Source organism: Ammospiza nelsoni, chromosome 27 (assembly GCF_027579445.1).
Source record: "Ammospiza nelsoni isolate bAmmNel1 chromosome 27, bAmmNel1.pri, whole genome shotgun sequence".
Classification (NCBI taxonomy): Eukaryota; Metazoa; Chordata; class Aves; order Passeriformes; family Passerellidae; genus Ammospiza; species Ammospiza nelsoni.
In genome coordinates, this window is record NC_080659.1 from 5406048 (window position 1) to 5425691 (window position 19644).

General features: G+C 49.9%; 1 long non-coding RNA gene across 1 annotated transcript; it reads right to left on the reverse strand.

Annotated features, from left to right (window-relative positions):
* Positions 1-9485: 9485 nt before the first annotated feature.
* On the reverse strand, positions 9486-17316 carry LOC132084562 (uncharacterized). Its single transcript, XR_009420079.1, has 5 exons — positions 17008-17316; positions 15262-15312; positions 12807-12881; positions 9943-10055; positions 9486-9652 (listed from the first exon to the last, which is right to left on the reverse strand). It is a non-coding gene; the product is annotated as an uncharacterized LOC132084562 (long non-coding RNA).
* Between the last annotated feature and the right edge of the window lie 2328 nt (positions 17317-19644).

Genomic DNA, 19644 nt, shown 5'->3' on the forward strand with positions numbered 1-19644 from the left:
CCGCGGAACAAAATGGCGCCGCGCGGGGCGGAGCGCGAGCCGCGGGGGATGATGGGAATTGTAGTCCCGGGAGAGGCGCTTTTCAGCCGACTCCGCACCGTGCGCACTCTGTTTCCCAGAAGGCAGAGCGGGCGGGAGGAGAGGTGGGAAGGATGTGCACCCTCTCCTTGCGGGGCCTGCTGGGCAGCGTAGTTTTCTCGGCCCGCTGCGGTAGCGCCGCTCACGGGATTGTACCAGAGCCAGGACTACACTTCCCAGCGCGCCCCGCGCGGCCCAGGCGCTGTCCAGGTGTGTCTCAGACTCCCAGCGTGTGCTGCTTTCATAGCGGTTTTATTTCTCTTAAATCCCTTGATGTTATGGCACTTCAAAACACAGCGGCTGCACAGCATTAATGTGACGTGGTTTAATTGCAGGTTTTATGAAGCCATAATGTCCTGAGCTGTAACGGAGCCACATGGATGACGCAGGCCAGTCTGCGGCCCTGCACAGCTCTGGTGGTGCGTTTTAAAGTACGAGTTTCCTGCCTTGGAAGTGGCAAAGCCTCGCCTCCACCAGCGAACACAGATTTAGTCGCTCCAATTCCCCCCACGGGGCATTAGGTCCAGCTCACTCCATCCCTGAGCGACAATACCTGCCCAGAGTGAGGGAAAACACTCAAGCAATAAATAGCTCGGCTTATATGAGCAAAGCTTTACTCACCAGAGTCTATTTTTAGGGCATAAATTGAGTTTAGGTGTCCCTAATCTTTATACAGAGAACTGGCACAGGGTTTCTCCCATTGTATTTTATTTATAGCTGGTTTTTTCCTACCCAGGGAAATAAGCTTAGTCTCATTATTTCCATTATTATTATTCTGTCTGTCATGATTATTATTATTCAGTCCATCCACCCATTTTAGGTCTCGTCTGGAATTACAGTGGATTATCCCACTGATGCCTGTTGCCTTCACACAGAATATCACTTTTGTTGCTAAGAAACTGCTTTTGCATAACAGGCAGCAGGAGCCCAGTTTTCACTCCAGCAGCTTCTGCAAGTCCCCGGGAGCAGCAGCAGCAGCTGCTCCTGGAGCAGAGTGTCCGTGGCACAATTCCCACTGCAGGTCTGTGCCCGGGGATTGTTCCCTGGGAGGCTGGGATGGGATTCCCAGAGCAGCTGTGGCTGCCCCTGGATCCCTGGAACGCCCAAGGCCAGGCTGGGCATTGGGCTGGGAGCACCTGGGACAGTGGGAGGTGTCCCTGCCATGGCTGGGGTGCCACTGGGTGGGCTTTGAGGTCCCTCCAGCCCAAAACTTCCTGGAATTCTGTGGCACAGCGACTTTGTGCTTGAGAAGAAAAGGGGCAAAGGTGCCTTCAACACCTGCAGGGTGTCTGTGCTGAGCAAGGGCAGGAGGAACCAGGAACCCTTCAGCTTGGAAAAGCCCTCTGTCACAGACATTTTTTCATAGAAAACCTTTCTTTGGGATTTGTTCATCTTCTGGGAAGCTGAGGCCCCAGAAGAAGAATGTAAACAATTGTTATCGGCCGGTGTGGAATGCAACAGGTGCAGCGGTGATTGGTCTTCTGTTACTGTTTGGATTTGCTGACCACTCACAGGAGAGTTTGTCCTTGCTTTCTGCTGGACACAGAACTTTGTTATTCATTCTTTTCTATGCTATTCTTAGCTTAGCAGCATCTGCAACTTCTCTCCTTATTCTTTTTAGTATAGTTATAATGTATTATATATCATATAATCAATATGATATATAATACATTATAAATCCAGCCTTCTGATCATGAAACAAGATTCTCGTCCTTCTCTCACCCTGGAGACCTTCATCAGGTCACTGTAATAGCCCTCAGGACCACCAAGTCCAACCTCTCCCCTCGGGGCTGTGGAAACACAACTCTGGGCACGAGTTCATCACGTCTGCACCCAGAAAAAGCCCCCCGAGTTCCGTGTGAACACATGTGGTGTGTCAGGGCATTCCTGGGCTGTGAATACCCAGCCCGGGAGTGTCCCTGTCCCCTGTGAGCACAGGCAGTGCCACCCTCAGCTGCCAGGCTGTTTGTGCTGCAGGTCAAGGCACAGACACGGTGACATTTCCTCTCCCCGCTGGCTCTCGTGTTGCCATGGGGACCAGATGCACTCGCTCTTTTATCTGAAGTATCTATTAACCAAAGCTTCCTATTAATTTCCCCTCCACAGAATCCATTAGGAATTCACCAGAACACCACGCAGGATTTTAGGTCCCAAACCCAGCTCTGGGTGGGCTCAGAGACGTCGTGGGGTAAAGTGCAGCTGATGGAAACGGGTTTGCCATTAATAAGAGATTTCTCAGTAATGAGGGAATAAAGAGCAGGAGGAGAAGTGGCACAGCTGCCTCTCCCTGCAGATCCCTGGGTGTGGAACGTGCTGGAGCCTCAGGAACTCACCCCAAACCTTTTATAGACCAGGGCTCCAAGCCTGGCCTTGGGCACTGCCAGGGATCCAGGGCAGCCCCAGCTGCTTTGGGCACCCTGTGCCAGGGCCTGCCCACCCTGCCAGCCAGGAATTCCTTCCCAAAATCCCACCCAGCCCTGCCCTCTGTCCCTGGAAAGCCATTCCCTGTGTGCTGTCCCTCTGTCCTTTGTCCCAAGTCTGTCTCCAGCTCTCCTGGAGCCCCTCCAGGCCCTGTGGCTGCTCCCCTGTGACCTGTGCCATCCCCTGAGGGTGCCAGGGACATGAGGCTGCTCCCCTGTGACCTGTGCCATCCCCTGAGGGTGCCAGGAATGTGTGGCTGCTCCCCTGTGACCTGTGCCATCCCCTGAGGGTGCCAGGGACCTGTACCTGCTCCCAGGTGATCTGTGCCATCCCCTGAGGCTGTCAGGGACCTGTACCTGCTCCCAGGTGATCTGTGCCATCCCCTGAGGCTGTCAGGGATGTGTGGCTGCTCCCCTGTGACCTGTGCCATCCCCTGAGGGTGCCAGGGACCTGTACCTGCTCCCAGGTGTTCCAGCTGAGCTCCAGCTGCTGCTGCTCCTCCCTGGAGCTGCCGGGATCCTCCCCAGCTCAGGAATTGGGTGAATCCCCACAGCTGGGGCAGCAACGAGGGGCTCTGAGCCCCCACATCCCTCCTGCAGACCCCACAGAGGACACCCGTGTAGGGTTTTTGGGATAACACAGAGAAAGCCCCAGCCAGAGTTCTGGGAATGAGAGGGGAGTTAAATCCCCACGGGAGGAAGAGCAGATAAAAAATGAGACGTTGTGACAGGGCTGCCAGGCTGCGTGGCAGGAGGGTTAATTTTTTGTGAAACTGCCATTTCATATTCCCTTTCAGACAAGCAGAATTACACGGTGCTGGCTGCTGCAGGAGGAGCATAATTTCCTTCACAGAAATAATGACAGGGTACTTAAAGAGCAAGTGAATGGATGGCTGAAGTACTGGGCAGAGACTTCAGAAATCCAGGCTGAGCCCTCACCTTTACAGAAGGCTCCTTTGGTGACCTTGGGCCAGTCATTTAATCTTCCCGTGTCTCAATTCCCTGCCAATAACACAGGAATAATAACTGTTCTCTGCCTGCCTGGCTTATTTAGGCTGCAAACTCAGAATTTACAGCTCGTGTTTGCTGGGCTTTGAAGCCCAAGAGCTTCAATCCGTGCTGAGGTGTCTGGGACAACCACGGGGTACAATGTGGAGAAAAACAAAGGGCTGGGATGGATGGTTTGGAACATCCTCACTGTGAAAGGCTCCAGAATTCCTGATCCATCTCCTCCCTCAAAATGTGGAGAAGTTTGGAGCTGTGCTAAGAGTTCTAAAAGCATCAAAATAATTTAGGAGCAGAGTCCATAGTGATTTATTAAATCCCTGAGTTCCTTCTGAAGCAGAGAGTGGATAATTTAGAAACCTGCAGAAATTTCCTTTGTGCTCAGTCAGGGCTGCAGCAGCTCCTCAGGTTTTTCAGTGTAAATTGAGGTTCCCGTGTACCCAGGTTTTATCCATCTCCAGCTTTCAGCAGTTTGTGTGATTTCCTGAAGGCAGGAGAGATGGGTCCCCGCTCCCAGAGCCGGTGAACACCAGATTGTCTCTATAGTTAAGCAATTTGCTGTACAAAGGGAACAATTCTAAAAATAGGGAGAAATGGCACCCTGACATTAGCAGGAACGATGACCCAATCCCCACCTTGCTGCAGGGCCTTTGTCCTGTAATGCCTCCATCAGCAGGGCTCTGATGACATTATTTTCTGTGCTTCTGTGGGGCACAAGGCTGCAGGTACCTGCGAGGGGGGATTTTGATCAGCCTGCCGAGGATGAACACGCTGGGGAGGCTTCTGGGGGAACACTAAATCAAAGTTTCATTTACATCAGACACCAGGCCGGCCATTGCAGCGCTAATGCCTGCACCGCTGCCCTCGACATTTGGCGTGGATTTAATCTGGCAGTGGGGAAGTAAAAAACAGGGGGAGAGAGAGTCCTTGTGGTTTATGAAACCTGCATCTTTCCTTTCAGGCACTATCAAATGACAGCGATTTGTAGGTTTAAAAGTCTTCTGGCAGCAGATTTCTGTCTGGTTGGACATCAGGGCTTGGAGCAGCCTGGGATAGGGAAAGGTGTCCCTGCCATGGCAGGGTGGCACTGGGAGAGCTTTAAGGTCCTCCCAACCCAAACCATTCTGTGATTCCTAAATCACACCTGCCACAGTACCAGTGATGTGGACAATGCTGAGCCAGGCGAGTTAAAGAAATAAAAAGGAAAAAGAGAAAAGTGCTCGACAGCACGAACAACCCAAATTATTAAAGATATTTCAGTGCTTTTACCACTGGCCTCGGCAGGATTCAAGAGTTTCATTTTCACACCTAAATACCTTTGAGAATGGAGGCTCTGAGTGGTGTTGAAAATTTGTTCTTTTTATATTTTAAGGCCCTGCTGGAAGCAAAGGGCTCAGCTCCCCAAACAAGCCCTGCCAGGCACTGAAGGCCCAGCAGTGTCTGGGTGCCCTGACCCTGCTCTGGTGTGTTTTGGGGGGTTCCTTGGCTCCTGTGCTGCTTTCAGCTGGGGCAGAGTGAATTTCCTTCTCAGTGGCTGCTCTGGGGCTGTGTTTGGGTTTGTGCTGATAACTCAGAGATGTTTTTGTTCTTGCTGAGCTCGCCCAGAGCCAAAGCCTTTCCTATCCTTGTCCAGCCATGCTGGGGAGGGGCTGGGGGTGCCTGGGACTGACCCAACTGACCCTAGGGATGACCACAGCATATAAATGGGGCCAAAGAAGGAATCGGGGGACATTTGGACTCCATGAGGAGCAGAATCAGCTCACAGGACAGGAGCTCCAGCACCCCAAAACACGTGCACACCTGGGCCGTGGCAGCCTGGGCTGTATGGCAGGCTATGATTTGTTGTCACCTTTACAAACACAACAACAAAATCACTAGTCTTCCACACAGAGCCAGGCCAGGAGAGCAGCCATTCCTCCTCAGGGACGTCTTCTCCCAGCATCCTTCCTCAGTTCTTCTCATCCTGCAATCCTTGTTCCTGTCACTCCTTCAGGGGCGGGCGCTGCTCTTCGCAGCGTTCCTCCTGAGCCCACATCAAACCTGCCTGTAATCATCTCTCCAATTTGTGCTGTTCCCATGAGTTTCTGCTCCATTTCCTCGCTCCAGAGACTCTACAGGGACATCAGGGCTCAGCAGGGGCTCCTCTGCCTCACCCTGGGATAAACTTCTCCAGGAGTGCTCTGACAACTGTCTCCCACCTGAATTTGAGTCTGACTACAATAGGCAAATGCAATGTGTGCTGGGGAACACTGGAGAAAAGGACTCTGCAAAGAGAAAGATAATGATAGTGCAGAGATTCCTGGAATCCCACTGAGAGGCTGATTTCAGCAAGGAAAACAAACCCCTTTTGCTGTTCCCTTTCTCTGGATTTGTTGATGAGCAATCTTTGGTTCGGGTCCAGCTTTTCTTTCACTGCCCAGGTTTTCTCTGTGAATCCCTCACGTGGATGAGGTGTGGAGAGACAGCGCTGGCTCACGCCCAGGGAAAAGATCTGACTTCATTCCTTGTCCAGCAGAGCTGTGCTCACCTCAGCCACTGAAATCAGGCAGGGAACAGCCTCTTCCCATCCTCACCCAGCTGTTCTGGGTACTTTTGTAAGCAGATGGGGGGAAAGGGAAAGAAATAAAACAATTCCTCAGCAGCCTTGGCTGCTCCTTCCATGGGAGGATGAAGAGGGTGCAGCAGCAGGAGAGGGTTTGGGTTTGCTCTGCTGGCAGGGCCTGTGCCCTGTGGGAGCTCATGGGGAGCAGTCCCATCCCTCCCTCTCGTTTTTGTAACATATGTGCTTTCTATGGACACTTTATTCTAACTCCAGATGGGTGTTTCAGTCTGGGGATTTGTGCTGCCCCGAGATAACAGCCCTTTGTGCTGGCCTAGGTAGCAGGAGTGTTTGTGATAGCTGGGGCTGATACCAGCAGATGTCCAGGTGGTCTTATTTAACAGGGAGCATTAGTGATACTGCCATTGTCCAGGAAATCAGATAAACGCGGGTCCAGGTGTCACCCAACACCCTGTTTGTGTAAGGACTGAGCCAGCTGCTGAACACAGGGGGATGTGTTCTGTACAGAACTGCTGTCACCCCAAACCTCCTGGGGAAAATTTAACCAGGAGCTGCACTTGGATGGTCCTTGTGAGTCCCTTACAACTCAGGATATTCTGTGATTCTAATCTGAATATCAAGTGCAACAGTAGTGAGTATGCAGTGAAAACATCTGGGGAGTGAGACAATATTTAGAAATAGAAACTCAGGACAATTCAGTCTTCAGCCCAAGATAACTGGAAGAGAGAATGAATTGTAAAGAAGAATGAGTTTGAGAGAGAAGACAGTTTGGGAAGTGCTAAGCTGGACTGGAATTCCAGGTGACCAGGACACTTTTCAGTCCTTGTTCTGGGACACAGCTCCACAAAGGGATTTACCACAAATCATTGCCAGACAGTCAGGTAAAAATCAAGACAGAGATGTGAGCAAGAGCTCCTCTCTTGGCTTCACACCCAGCCATCCCTGTTCAGAGTGAGGTAGGTGTTCAGTAGGAAACATAAATTGCAGGCTCAGAGGCATGTGAGGTTTTTGTCTGGACTGTCTCAGTGGGGCTGTGTTTCTCTGTGTGGTGTTTGTCAGGAGGGATCTGCCACTCCTGTTTGTCCCAGAGATGTCAGGGATGTGGCTCCTTGTCCTGGTGGCAGCTGGATCTCACCCCTCTCCCTGACACTGGGAGGCTCCTTGGGAATTATTTCTAAGGATGGGAGCTAAACTTAGCTCCAGAGCACGGGAAAAAGCCTGTCTGGAAAGAGTGGGGACTCTTGGCCTGCAGCTATCTCCGAGCAGGCTCATCACAGAGAGATCCCCAGCTGCACTTCCAGGCTGTAAATTAAACAAACAGAATTTCCTGCACACCAGACCACAGGGAGGGCAGAGAGAACAATGTGGCCTTATTGCTGTTATTTCCTTTGGTTTCAATCTCTGTCCTCTGCCCTCCACCTCCTCCCCAGCCCCGTGTCTCCCACTTTACCCGATTTGTCATTTATTACCGTGCTTTAAAGAGAGGCAGGGGGAAAAATGCTCAGTGCAAATTATATTTTGAGCTGTTGTGCTTTGCCTCTTTGGCGGATAATAAATCTCTCTGGCAATGCTCCTCTGTATAGGATTTGTCATTAAATGCAATTAAACAAACCCTGCAGGTGTCCATGATCAGGCCTGCAGCAGCCCATTCACAACTGCAATGTTATTATCAGCCTGACAACAAAACAGCAGATATTTCCTGCGCTCCTCTGATCGATGAGCTTGCCTGATTTGGAACTGGAGGGAGGAGAGAAGGGGGACCAGAGCGGTTCAAATGCTCTTTAGACTTATTGATGGAAAAGTCAAAAAGCTGCTCAGCAATCAGATGGAAGGTGGAGAGAGAAAAGGGCTGAGGGACAGAAGGGCTAAAAGGGCAAAATGAGAGAGGAGTGTTTGGGAGTCAAAAGGCAGAAACAAGGTGAGTTATCACATGGTGCCCTTCCACCCAGTGAGCTGCTTCATGGACAGCACTGGAGTTTAGGAGGCAAGGAGGGTATTTCAGGGAGGATTCTATGGCACTGGGGCTTTCAGTGTTGTCATGCAGCCTCCCTGCCCAGCTGGCACAACAATTCCTCTCACCCTGGGACAGGACTTGACTGGCAGGTTTTCCTGCTGTCCAGGGATGTCCGTCTGTTTCCACGAACTGCAGCACAATGGCTGGATCAGACACCCAACTAATGTCAAACCCCACCTGGAACAGTCAATGGGACTGGACGGGGCTTGGAGCTACCTGGGATAGTGGAAGGTGTCCCTGGCCATGGCAGCAGTGGCACTGGGTGGGCTTTGTGGTCCTTCCAGCCCAAACCATTTGGGATTCTGTGACTCTCTGAGCGCAAGTTCTTCCCTATCCTCATTCTCACCCCAAAGCATGTCCTGGCACAGCTTTGGGAAGCTGAGGAGGTGCCGCTGACAGGACTTGTCCAAAGCAGATGCAGCAACATTCACACCAGAGTTGCCGTGTGCTCTGACAATCAGGAACAGGAGGAAACCTCCTGTGGTTTCTGTGAGCCATCCCAGGCAGCCTGTGGAGTGTGAAGGTCAGGGATTCACAGGGGACTGGCTGCCATCAAGTCCGGTGAGAGAGAAGAATTTGCCAGCACCGGTGGAATCCTTCTGCCTGACTCGTTTGCTCAGCTCAGCCTCGGGGCGCTCTCAGGATGAACCTTGGGCCCCTCCTGTCCTCACCCCAGGAACCCTGGTTCAGCCCAGCTCATTCTGGGCACACAGGGAATTGCAGTGACAAGGGACAAAGCCCACATTACTGCTCTAGTGCCACCTAAACCAATGGATTTGGGGTTGGGTAAGGGGAGCCGAGGGTATCAGTAGTGCCTGTGTAGAGTGTAAGGGGTGATTATTTACTCCTACAATAAAAAGCTTCTGCAGGGGTCTTTGATTTAAGTTTTAGAGCCTCATCTCTACACTCTGTAGAATGTAGGGGTGATTATTTACTCCTACAATAAAAAGCTTTTGCAGAGGTCTTCGACTTAAATTTTAGAGCCTCATCATCCCACATAGCCTGGAACCCTGCTTGCTGCCATCTAAGGTCACACTGGGGCTGTGACAGCAGCAGCCAGCAGTTCTGTCATCAAGCCATGGGTGTCAGAATGAGAATTTCCCTGGAGCCTGCACCTAGATCCCCCTCTTAGACCCAGAGGGACAAGAGCTGGCACATCCCAGGGCCAGCCCGAGGAGCTGGGACTGCTGTGAGCCCTCACAGACCCTGCAGAACTGCAGATTTCCATCCCGGGAGCAAATCTAGGGCAGGATGGAAATGCACAACCGATTGGATCGACTTCAACAAACACCTTTTCCCCCTTCTTTCCACTTCTCCTCCTCCCCACCTCCAGCAGCTCCTCTCTGCGCGCTGCTCATCTCCCTTTGTGCACCTCTTACCCGCACTCTCCTCTCTAAACAGGTGCAGTTGCCACTCAATAGAATTTAATTACCACTTCAAGGGCTCTCACCGGGGTCTGCGGGAGGGTGGAGATGAATTTTCCCCAGGATTATGCGTGTGGCTGAGTTCTCTCTTCAGTCAGATGGTGATGCTGCTGCCAGCCAGGATCCTTCGAGAGATCGCTTCTCCGCTTCTCTGTTCGTGTTAACAAAAAGGAAAACTGCTGCTGAAGGGGAAAAAAAAAAAAAAAAAAAAAAAAAAAAAAAAAAAAAAAAAAAAAAAAAAACCCAGCCATTACCTGGATTAATTAGCAGGACAGCAAATGGGTCTGGAGAAAAACATTACAGAAAATTTACAGCCCAGGAGTCTCAGCTGGGCTTCCAAACTATTATTCCTTGCAAATCAGAAGTGGAGAGCTCAGCATCTCGGAAGATTTCTGTGGGAGACTGGGCTCTAAAAATACAAGTTGTTTTTAAGCACTTTACCTTTTTTTTTTGCTCCGTGCTGTTCCCATCACGGCTCACTGGAGAGACGTGCTGTTAATGCATCCTGCTGGGACCCTGGGGATTCCTCCCAGGGAACGGGGGTTCATTCCTGCCTCCGATGGAGGAATTATTCCCAGTGTTTAACTAGTAACAGAACATTATTTTTATTATTAAGATCCTCTTCAAAAGGCACTCCTGCAGAATGCAGAGCAGCTTATGCCTGCCAGGACTGCCTGGAGTTGTTTGCCCAGGGTGTGAGTGCACATTTGTGGGGATGCACACAGAAATTTGGATTTGTGCTCCTCTGAGATGATACATGCAGAGAGGAGCTGGGAATATAACAGCATCTTTTGGGACAAGGGAGATTTCCAAACATTGAAAAAATCGTTTCTTTCACACAACATTAACATTTCTAATTTTTTTTCATAAAATGAAATGTAGGAAGGAGAATTTTTTTTTTAATAGCAAATTAAGCAACAATTTGTTCTGCTGCAATTAAGTTTGTTTTCCTAAACAAGAAATTCAGCAAAACTTGGGAAATCTTGCAGCCAAACGGGCTTTTGCAGATGTGTTTTCCATGAAGCATTTTGCCTAGCTCCAAAACAGCTGGGTGTGTGCAACATCTGAGCTTCTGCTTGGCTTCTGTGCTGGGCTGGAGCAGAGTCCATGTGGGCTCTGTGCTCCCAATGCAGCCAGGGCTGAGCTCATCCCCAAACTCAATGGCTCAAAGTGCAGTAACTCTGCAGAAGGAGCAGAGTGACCATGACACCTGCCAGCCCTGAGGCATCCCTCAGCCCCTGGGAATGTTCTGTTCCTCTTTCCTCAGGCTCGGGATGGAGCCGTGCCCTGATAAGTGAAGAGGTGGAGGAGCTGGCCTGAGATGGGCAAAGGAAGTCACAGGTTCCCACTCACATTCCTCAGGTCCTCTCCTTCTCATGTAACTCATTCTTTCAGCTTCTATGATTTAAAATCCTTCTGCCCTCATCACCCCTTCCTCCCACCCTTCCTTTCCTTGCACATTTTGATTTCCAGGCCCATCTCCCACATGTTTTCCTGCCATTTCTGCAGGACTGGGGTGAACATTGATCACAGCCATCTCAAGCCCATCTCTCCTTTTTCCCAAAGAGCCGATGAAAATGTCACCCATGAGATAATAATCATGTTGCTTACATCCCTTAATTGCTCTCAAAGTACACGAAGAGGCTTCAGAGCCTCTTTGAAAGGCAGGTTCTGGCCTTTGGCACATTATTGACAGGCTGTTGATAAGCCCCTTTGTTGAGAAGCAATTTTGTCCTTTTTCCTGTACAATTTTTTGGTTTTTTGTAAAGACAGCCCTTTCAGAAGGAGTAGATTTTTAAAATAGAGCTGAGCTTTGAACGAGCAGGCATCAGAGTTATTCCCAAGGAGCAGTGGCACACGTGGGAGAGGAGAGCTACCAGCACACTTCATGCAGGACTCTGTACAGGAAATCAAACTGAGATGACAAATGGCTTCATCCTTGTTGCTTTTTAGGCCTTCCCCTCTCAGCCTTGATAATTAGATGTTTATTTGCAGTGTATTACTAAAGCATTGGACGTCTTGCGTGTTCCAGTGCATTGTTCCATGGTCAACAGGAGAAAGCGGATATTTCAGCTGTGCAGTGACTCATTTGTATCTATTAATGATAATTCTTAGGGGTTTTTAACACCTGCTGATAAAAGTGGACTGAGATTTCCTCATCACAACTGCCCCTCCTGGTCTCAAAAGCTTTGCGGGTTGGGGCAGGGACGGAGCAGAACCAGGCACACAGACAGAGCCTCCACCAGCAGAGCAGAGCCTGTGGCTCATCCCTGAGCAATTCCCATCCCAGAGGACACACAGGCTTTTAAGTGACCTTTTTAACAAAGATTTATTTTAATGTGCCCCTGATGTGAGCCAGGGTCCCTCTGGGGCAGATGCTGTGGGTCCCTCTCAAGGTAACCCCAGCGCAGCCTCAAGCTCCACTCTCCAACACAACCCGAGCAAAACCCCCAGGCTCTTTGCAACTCAACCCCAGCCCTGAGAGAAATTAAATTCTTTCCTTTCTGAAGCAATGTCCCTTGGAATGATTTTGCCCTTAATGAGCCCCGACTGGGCTGCTGTGTTCTGGAGCCACTGGTGTGCATGTTAACGAGGAGCTCTCTCCGAGTGCAAGTGTGGAGATGGCTGGCCCTGTAATGGGAGGCTGTTCAGCATCCTAAGTCCCACATTAGGCTGTGCCTGTAGGAACCCTGGCATGTTCCATGGAGACTGCCTGAAGGTAATCATCTCTCCTGGCTGTCCCTAACCCAGTGCTCAGCTTGCAGCTATTCCAGGAACTGCTGCAGACATGATAAAGTTTAGCCCCTAATGCATTCACCAGCAGCAAGGTGAGGAGAGCGCCTGTTGATTTGGGGTGAAAAGGGAAAGGCAAAGGGCTGTGGTATCCACAGAAACCTCCATCTCACTGGGATTTGGGTCTTGAGCCCTGGAATTTCATTGTTTTCTCTGAGTGGGTTCAAACCATGAGCAATACTCAAAAAACATCATCAGCCTCAAATTTGAGTCCTGCTTGATTCAAACGATGCATGCCAGTACTTCCCATGCCAGAAACCAATTTCATACATCACATCCACTTAAATACACATTGTACAACAGGTATAGGTACACACACACACACACATTTAGATTTGTGTGTTACATGGAATTAGTCCATTATTTAAAAATTCTGGAAAAGTTCTTCCAAACCCATTCCCTCATTGACAGACCAGCAGAGAGATATAACACTGCTCTCCTAGAAAAATACACCAGCTCATTTATATTTGAAAGTTGTGAACTCATTAGCTGGCATTTAATGTTCCACCCACCTGTGCAGCCCCTCCTGAGGTCACACAGAACCTGCCCAGAGCTCTGAGCCCGTCGTCAGTGCTGGGTGAGAACTGCTGAGATAAAATGTTGTCTGAATTAGATGGGGAGGATTAGAAAGGTGATAAAAGCTAAGCCAGGAGAAAATCAGACGATAAATAGGTCTGGCAAGATAGATGGATAATCTTCCTCCCAGGCCAAACCTGACAGGATAATCAGCTTTTTCTGTTCTCTGGTTCCATTTGCTCTCAGATCACCAGAGCTTTACAGATATCACTGAATTTGGTTTTCTGGTACCCTGAAAATGGGGATCACTAGGTCTGTCTTTATGGACAAGGGATTTGAGGCGCCTCATTTAGGAACAGCTTTAGGTTTCTGATGAGGGTTGCAAAAATCAGTCAAAGCATTGTCTTTTCTCAGTTTGTGTCTCATCTCTTGCTGTGCCCCAGGCAGGGCTGAGGAGAGCTGGTCAAAGCAGAGCTGCAGCCTCCTTTTCCCAGCTGAGCCAGAGCGGGAGTCAGTGTGTCCTGTCCCAGGGGTGTCCCTGTCCCCAGGAGCTCTCACAGAGCCAGGCACTGTGCAAGGGCACAGCTCTGCTGGGATCTGGGTTCAGCCCCTCACTGTCCTCCCGTCCCCTCTGCTTTCAGGCTACAGATTAGCTCTGAGCAGATCTAAACGACTCACTGGAGCAACTGAAAACTTTTTAAACATTCCCACTTGGGAAAGGGTTTGTCTGAACTGGCCTTTGCTCTCCTTGCTCCTGAAAAATTCCCGGTGCTCCTGATCCATGCAAGGTGTGAGCATGCAGAGCCCTGCTCTTTCCTGAAGCTTTGTTCCCCCAGATGGGGACTCCTTGTCTGAGGAGAGCAACTCAGGATAAGTTTTCCATCTCTTTGTGGCATTGATTTCTCCATGAACAATCGACTGGCAGCACAGAGCAATGGAATATTTGATTAGCCAGAATTACAGACCACAACATTAATAATTTTGTGAGCTGAACTGAAAAGATTTGCACTTGTTCTCACTGGGAATGGTGCAATTTTCTCCTTTCTAAGAGAAACTTTGCTCTAATGGCAGGGTGCATTGTCATCCCACAGGAGCAGGTATTGACTATTGCCTCTGAGTTTGGGGGGCTTGAATCCATGCAATTTTCACCTGGGCTGGAATCTTGTAGGTGGACTGTTCATCATGGCTCTGGATTTTCAAAAGAATTTAGCAATTTTGGACACCTTATATTTGTGTTTGAGACACTCTGAAAGGGACCGATTACAAGAGGCAGGTGCTTAGAAGTGCCTGAAAGTCAGGATTAATTGGAATATGTCATGCTGAGCACCTGAAAACAGTAAAATGCTTTGGAAAGTCACAGGGGAGGGAGTTGTGCTTCTGAACATGACTTGGGAAGAATGTACAGCCTTAAGTAACACAGGATAAAGAGATCTTTGCATAACATTATGGAAACATCCTTTAATCCTCAGTGCAGCCAAGTGCTTGACTTTAGTTTGATTCCTGAGGGAGTTCAGTGCTGAAGTTTGTGCATTTGTATTCTCCTGAAGTGGAGCCTGACATTGTGTGAGTTACTGTAGGTTTATGAAAAATTCTGAGTCTCCAAATGAAAATAAATCAAAAGGCAAAGTTCTCTTCCTAAGGCCAGGGTTTGCTGCAGGTCCATGTGTTCACCTGCAGAGCCACAGACTTGGTGTGCCGTGGAAGAGCTTCTCCTTGCCTTTCCTGAGCCAGAGTTCCAGAATCAGAATCTTTAAGTGCTAAGCACGCACGAAATAAAATTTCCGTGTCCCAAGGAGCTTTGAAGTCCCTTCCAACCCAAACCATTCTGCAATTCTATGACGTGGGTGAGCAGAAAAACCAAATCCTTTGCTCAGAGTGCCCCGAGATCCCACCCTGGCCAGGGACTGTGAAGCCTGCAGGAGTGGGGTGGCTTTGGTGGGGCAGGCGCTGTGTCCCCAGTGCAGCGTTTGAGAGAGGCTGCAGCTGAGCCCCGGGGCAGAGCAAATCCCTGCCAAAGGCATCACAGCCTCACCCTGTTTATCCAGGCTCAGAAGCTGTGGCAGATCCCGTGTCTGAAATCCACTCTCTTTTTCCTGCTGGGATTCCCCAGCACCTCCCAGTCTCCCAGCTACGACCAGATGCCACGATTGCAGCGACACACAGACAAATATTTGTGCAAGGCACACAGAGCCAGGAGCCTGGATCATTGGCTGTGTGCTGGGAGGGGAGAGGCCAAGGAAAAAAGGATCCTGTCTTTGACAGGCTTTATTTCTATTGAATTTTAAACAATAAAAATCTGGATGGCTGGAGGGTGTTTATTTCTAGCAAAACTTCAAATATTTGCTTCCAGCAGGTGACATGGAACCCTCCTGCCAGATTCATTTCCAGTTTACTCATTTTGAGGAATACTTAAAGGGTCAGGAATTAAATTGAATTAAGTTCAGACCTTACCCCGAGTCCCCTGTTCTTCAGAGACCTCTGGGTTGGATCCATCTATGAGATCTACAGAAAATTGCCAGTAAAAAAAAAATAGTGACAAAATACGCCCTGAACAAATGGAAATAAAACTTTGATTAAGCAAGACTGCACAATACAAAATTTAGTTGGCTTTGGGGATATGAGATCACCTGTCCTACTATTTTTTTATATTAAATATGAAATCTGATTAGGTAATTTCCCAGAATGTGGAGATAAACCATAAAAGCAGGAATAGGTATTTGGTACAATATCATTTTCTGGCTTCTTCTGCATGGCTTTTTGGGGCAGGAGGTGAAGAATATAGGATTTTTTCCCCTTATTTTACAGCTGTATTTCAAGGAGAAAAGCCTGATATTGGTGTTGGCAGAGAGAAGGCACTGCCCAGACTGAACCTCAGCAGCTGTTGGGAGATGTTAGGAGATTTATAGAGAGATAACAAAGATATCTCTCCACTCCAGTTCCCCAGGGAAACATTACCACCCTTACTTTGTTCAATGTCTATAAAATATGTCTAAAGGTTATGTGGATAATCAAGGCCTGAAAGGAAATAATTTTCTTTTCAAGTGTTTTTCTTCTTTTTTCCCCAGAAATATTTCATTCTGAAGTAAAAAATAGGAGTTTTCTTAAAATGGAGAACAGCTTTCCTTTCCTCTGAGAGGCCAACATCACTCAGGAGAAATACAAGTGTAAGGACAGATGTGGCCAGGCTGAGCCTGGATTAAATCACCTTGAGCCTCTGTTCAGCAAAGTGTTTAAATGCACATTTAATAGAGCTGGGGGAGAATTTCTAATGAACAGGGATTCATTCAGGGAATATCCCAGCTTCCAAAAATGGACATAAAACAAATGCAGCAAATCACTTCAGCTGGCAATAGCTCTGTGAAATGCTTAATTTCCAAAGTGCTCAAACACTTGAACATTTTATCTTTTTTATTTTCTAGATTAGATCATTGGTTTAATAATCTAAAGAGAAAATAATGTTTTATTTCAGTGTGAGCCAGAGATAAATACTTTATTGTTTTAGTTTTGTCAAAATTAAAAACAAAAACCAACCACTATTTAAAATTTGATCACACTCAATTTTAAATTTCTTTTCTCTGGAGGCAAGCATTTTGGGAAAAAATCCTCTATGATTTAGCCATCGAGCACTTCAAAAATAACACAATCTGTCAATGGACCCGAAGTGTGCCACTACTGCAAGGCAGATTTTGAGTAGCCAGATAGAATCACGGAGGAAAAATAATTTCAATTAACTGTTCATGAAGCATCATCTCCCAACAGTACCTTGGTGAAATGTCCTGTTTCTCCTACAAACTAGGGAATTTTAATTTTAAACTTTACACGTGAACTACCAGTCAGACACATTTTCAAAACGAGAGCGTTGGCTTTTCCAGAATAAAGCTTTGCTGTTGAGCAGACGTGGAGTGCGGGTTACGTTTGGATTCACGCAGTCACACCGTGCTCCCAAACGTTCCCATTCCCAGCCCTACCCGAGGCTGTGTCTCTTACCTGAGGATGTTTGGAAAGCGCCTCCATCCCTTCCCACCTCAGCCGGCCCTCGGCTCCCACCCCGAGCGGCCGCGGGCCCTGCGTCGGTGTCGGGCAGGGCTGGATGGGGACGGGACCGGGGCATCCGTGCCCGGTACCTGCGGGCAGGTGACCGGGCTGTGCCGCTCCCTTTGCCGCTCTCCCGCAGAGCCCCCTCGGGGCGGGACTCACCCGGCCCGGCGAGCATCCAGCGCCGCCTCGGTGCCTCCGGCGGCCGGTGATGTCCCGGGAGAGTCCCGCCCGCGGTGCCGGTTCCGGGGCCGGGCGCTGTCCGCGGTGCTGACCCGCGGCCGCTCCGCCGGGATCCGCTCGGGATCGCCCCGGCCGCCCCAGGGCCGGGGGAGAGCGGCCCCGTCCCCGAGCGCTCCCCGCAGCCGCCCGGTGGAGGCGGGAGCGGCTCCACAGGTGGCCGAGGAGCCCTGGCAGCGTCCCCGAGCCGCCTCCGCAGCCGCGGGGCTCACCCGAGCCGGGCTCACCTGTGCCGGGCTCACCGGAGCGGCGCAGGCCCGGGGAAGCTGCCCTGCCTCTGCCTCGGGGCTTTTATGGCCCGCCGGGGGGGCGGCGGGCGGAGCGCCCGGGCGGGGACTCCGCGCCTCGGCCAACGGCAGCGGCCGCTCCGGGCGGTGCGGCAGCATTACATCATGGGCCCGCGCGCCCGCCCGCCTTCAGCGTAAGAGTCTCAGCGGCCGGCGGCACCGGGGCCGCGCGGCAACGGGTCCGGGAACGGGGCAGCGCCGGCGGAGCGCGCTCCGAGCTCTCCGTGGCGGGGGGAACAGCGGGAACGGCCCGCGGGGAGGGAGGGAGGGAGGGAGAGCCCGCCTGGCTCCAGCGGGAGCGCGGAAGGTTTGCGCTGTGCCGGTCACTCGCTCCGGATTGCCCGGGACCAGCCTGTCCTCTCCATCCTGCCGCGGTGTCCGTCAGAGCGGGGGCTCGTACCCGCTGGTTTCCCACTCATTATCGTCCTGTTTTGGGGCTGGCACAAACCCCGACCCTCCAATTCTTCCCAGACACACCAAACTGAAAGACAGCCCTGATCTGAGTAGTTGGAATCTGTTTGGACCTCTCCTGTTTTCCAGAGCAAGGAGGTCAGGAACTACTCCCTCAAGTGTGCCAAGGAGCACAGCTTTCAGCACTGAGAACAAATTAATTTCCTAAAATTCATCTCCAGAAACACTCATGTTACTGGGTTTGACTGGGGGTGTCAGCAGGGATGGGCTTGAGATGCACATCTAGGACAGAAAACACACAGGTTGCAGACACCAATTTTTCAAGACTGCCCTAAGTTACCCTAGATGGTCAGTCTGTTGCGTAAAGCTTTGTCTTCTGGTATATCCTGTGCATGGGATGTGTTACCACATGACACCAAAGGAAAAATAATAATTGGTGGGAACATTAATTAGATAGAAATCAAAATGGTCCAGAATTGAAGGCTTGTCTAGGTAATACTTGAGACCTACATTCATGTCTGATTTGGGAAATTTCTGCTACAAATCAGACCTGTGGGTAAAATGGGGCTCTTAAGACCTGCAAGTAAGAGCAGATGACATGAAGGAGCCCATTTTCAAGTGGCACTGGATGCTATTCAAATTACAGAGCGATTACAATAAAGCCAGGTGCTCTGTTTCCAACTCTTCTTGTTTGTTTGTCTGTCTTCCCCCACTACCATGGATCACGGGCCAAATCCTTTGCCTGGCTTATGCCAACCCAGGCCCTACCCAGCCACAGCAACAGCGTTGTTTTGCCCAAGATAAAAGCTGGTTTGGGACAGAGTGTACCTGTGTGTGACACAAATCACAGCCTAGGAGACAAACCCTGCAGCAGGGCATGAGCCTGGCAGGACCTGACGACCTTGCCATGAATTAGTCACAGCACAAAGAATGTAGATTGGTGTTGGGGTAAGGGAAGACGTTACAGCCTTGCTGGTGCCTGGCCTAGGACCTTGGACATGCGTCTGCAAGAGATTTCCCTTCAGGAGACAAATCTGGAAGCCACTGCTCTCACTTGGTCCAGGCAAAGCAGAAATTTGGAGGAAATATGAAAAGAATGAGAGCTGAAGCTGTAAACAACATCTTGTGGAAAATGCTGAGGGGTGCCCAAGTCCTTGGATACCTAATTCCCTTAAGATCCTAGAAAGAAAACCCAGGGTAAAGCAACAAGCCCAATTCTCCCAGCCTGGCTGCAGAGCAGAGGGGCTCCAGGTCTCTGTATCACAAAGAAAAGCCATTTTGCAGCTGTTTACAAGGGATGAGACGTGCACAGGCACTGCCTGTTTCCCTGAGAGCTGCAGACTCTTCTTTTAGGGCTGTTGGGCAGGAGTTTGGACTCAAGTCCTTTCCCTGCATTCTAACTGGTGATGCTGTCCAGCAAATTCAGTTGAGGCTTGAGAAATATGATTTTCAAAAGGATCCAAGTGATGAACACAAGCTGTACCTGTCCAGCCCAAACTGTCTCAAGCCTGATCTACTCATTCAAAAGATTCTTTTGAAATGTTTGGCTTGTTTTGAGTAGAGAGCTGGGAACTCTCTGTGTCCATGGCACATTCATTCTCCCTGTTTTTTCCACCTGGGAAGACTCCTCTGCCTCACTCATTTGCCTTCAAGATTTGTTTCAGTGGAAGAGGGGATCGGACAGATTTTTTTCATGGAGAAATTCTGGGGTGAACTTAGAATCCACAACAAGAAAGGTCACTGTTTGATTTAATTATTTTGAGTTGTTTTCCACCCCGTTCTTGGAGCAGCCCTCGCCGCTCAGTAATTAGCAGTGGAGTGGAGGGGGAGCGCGCTGGACTTTGGCCCCATCTGACCTGGT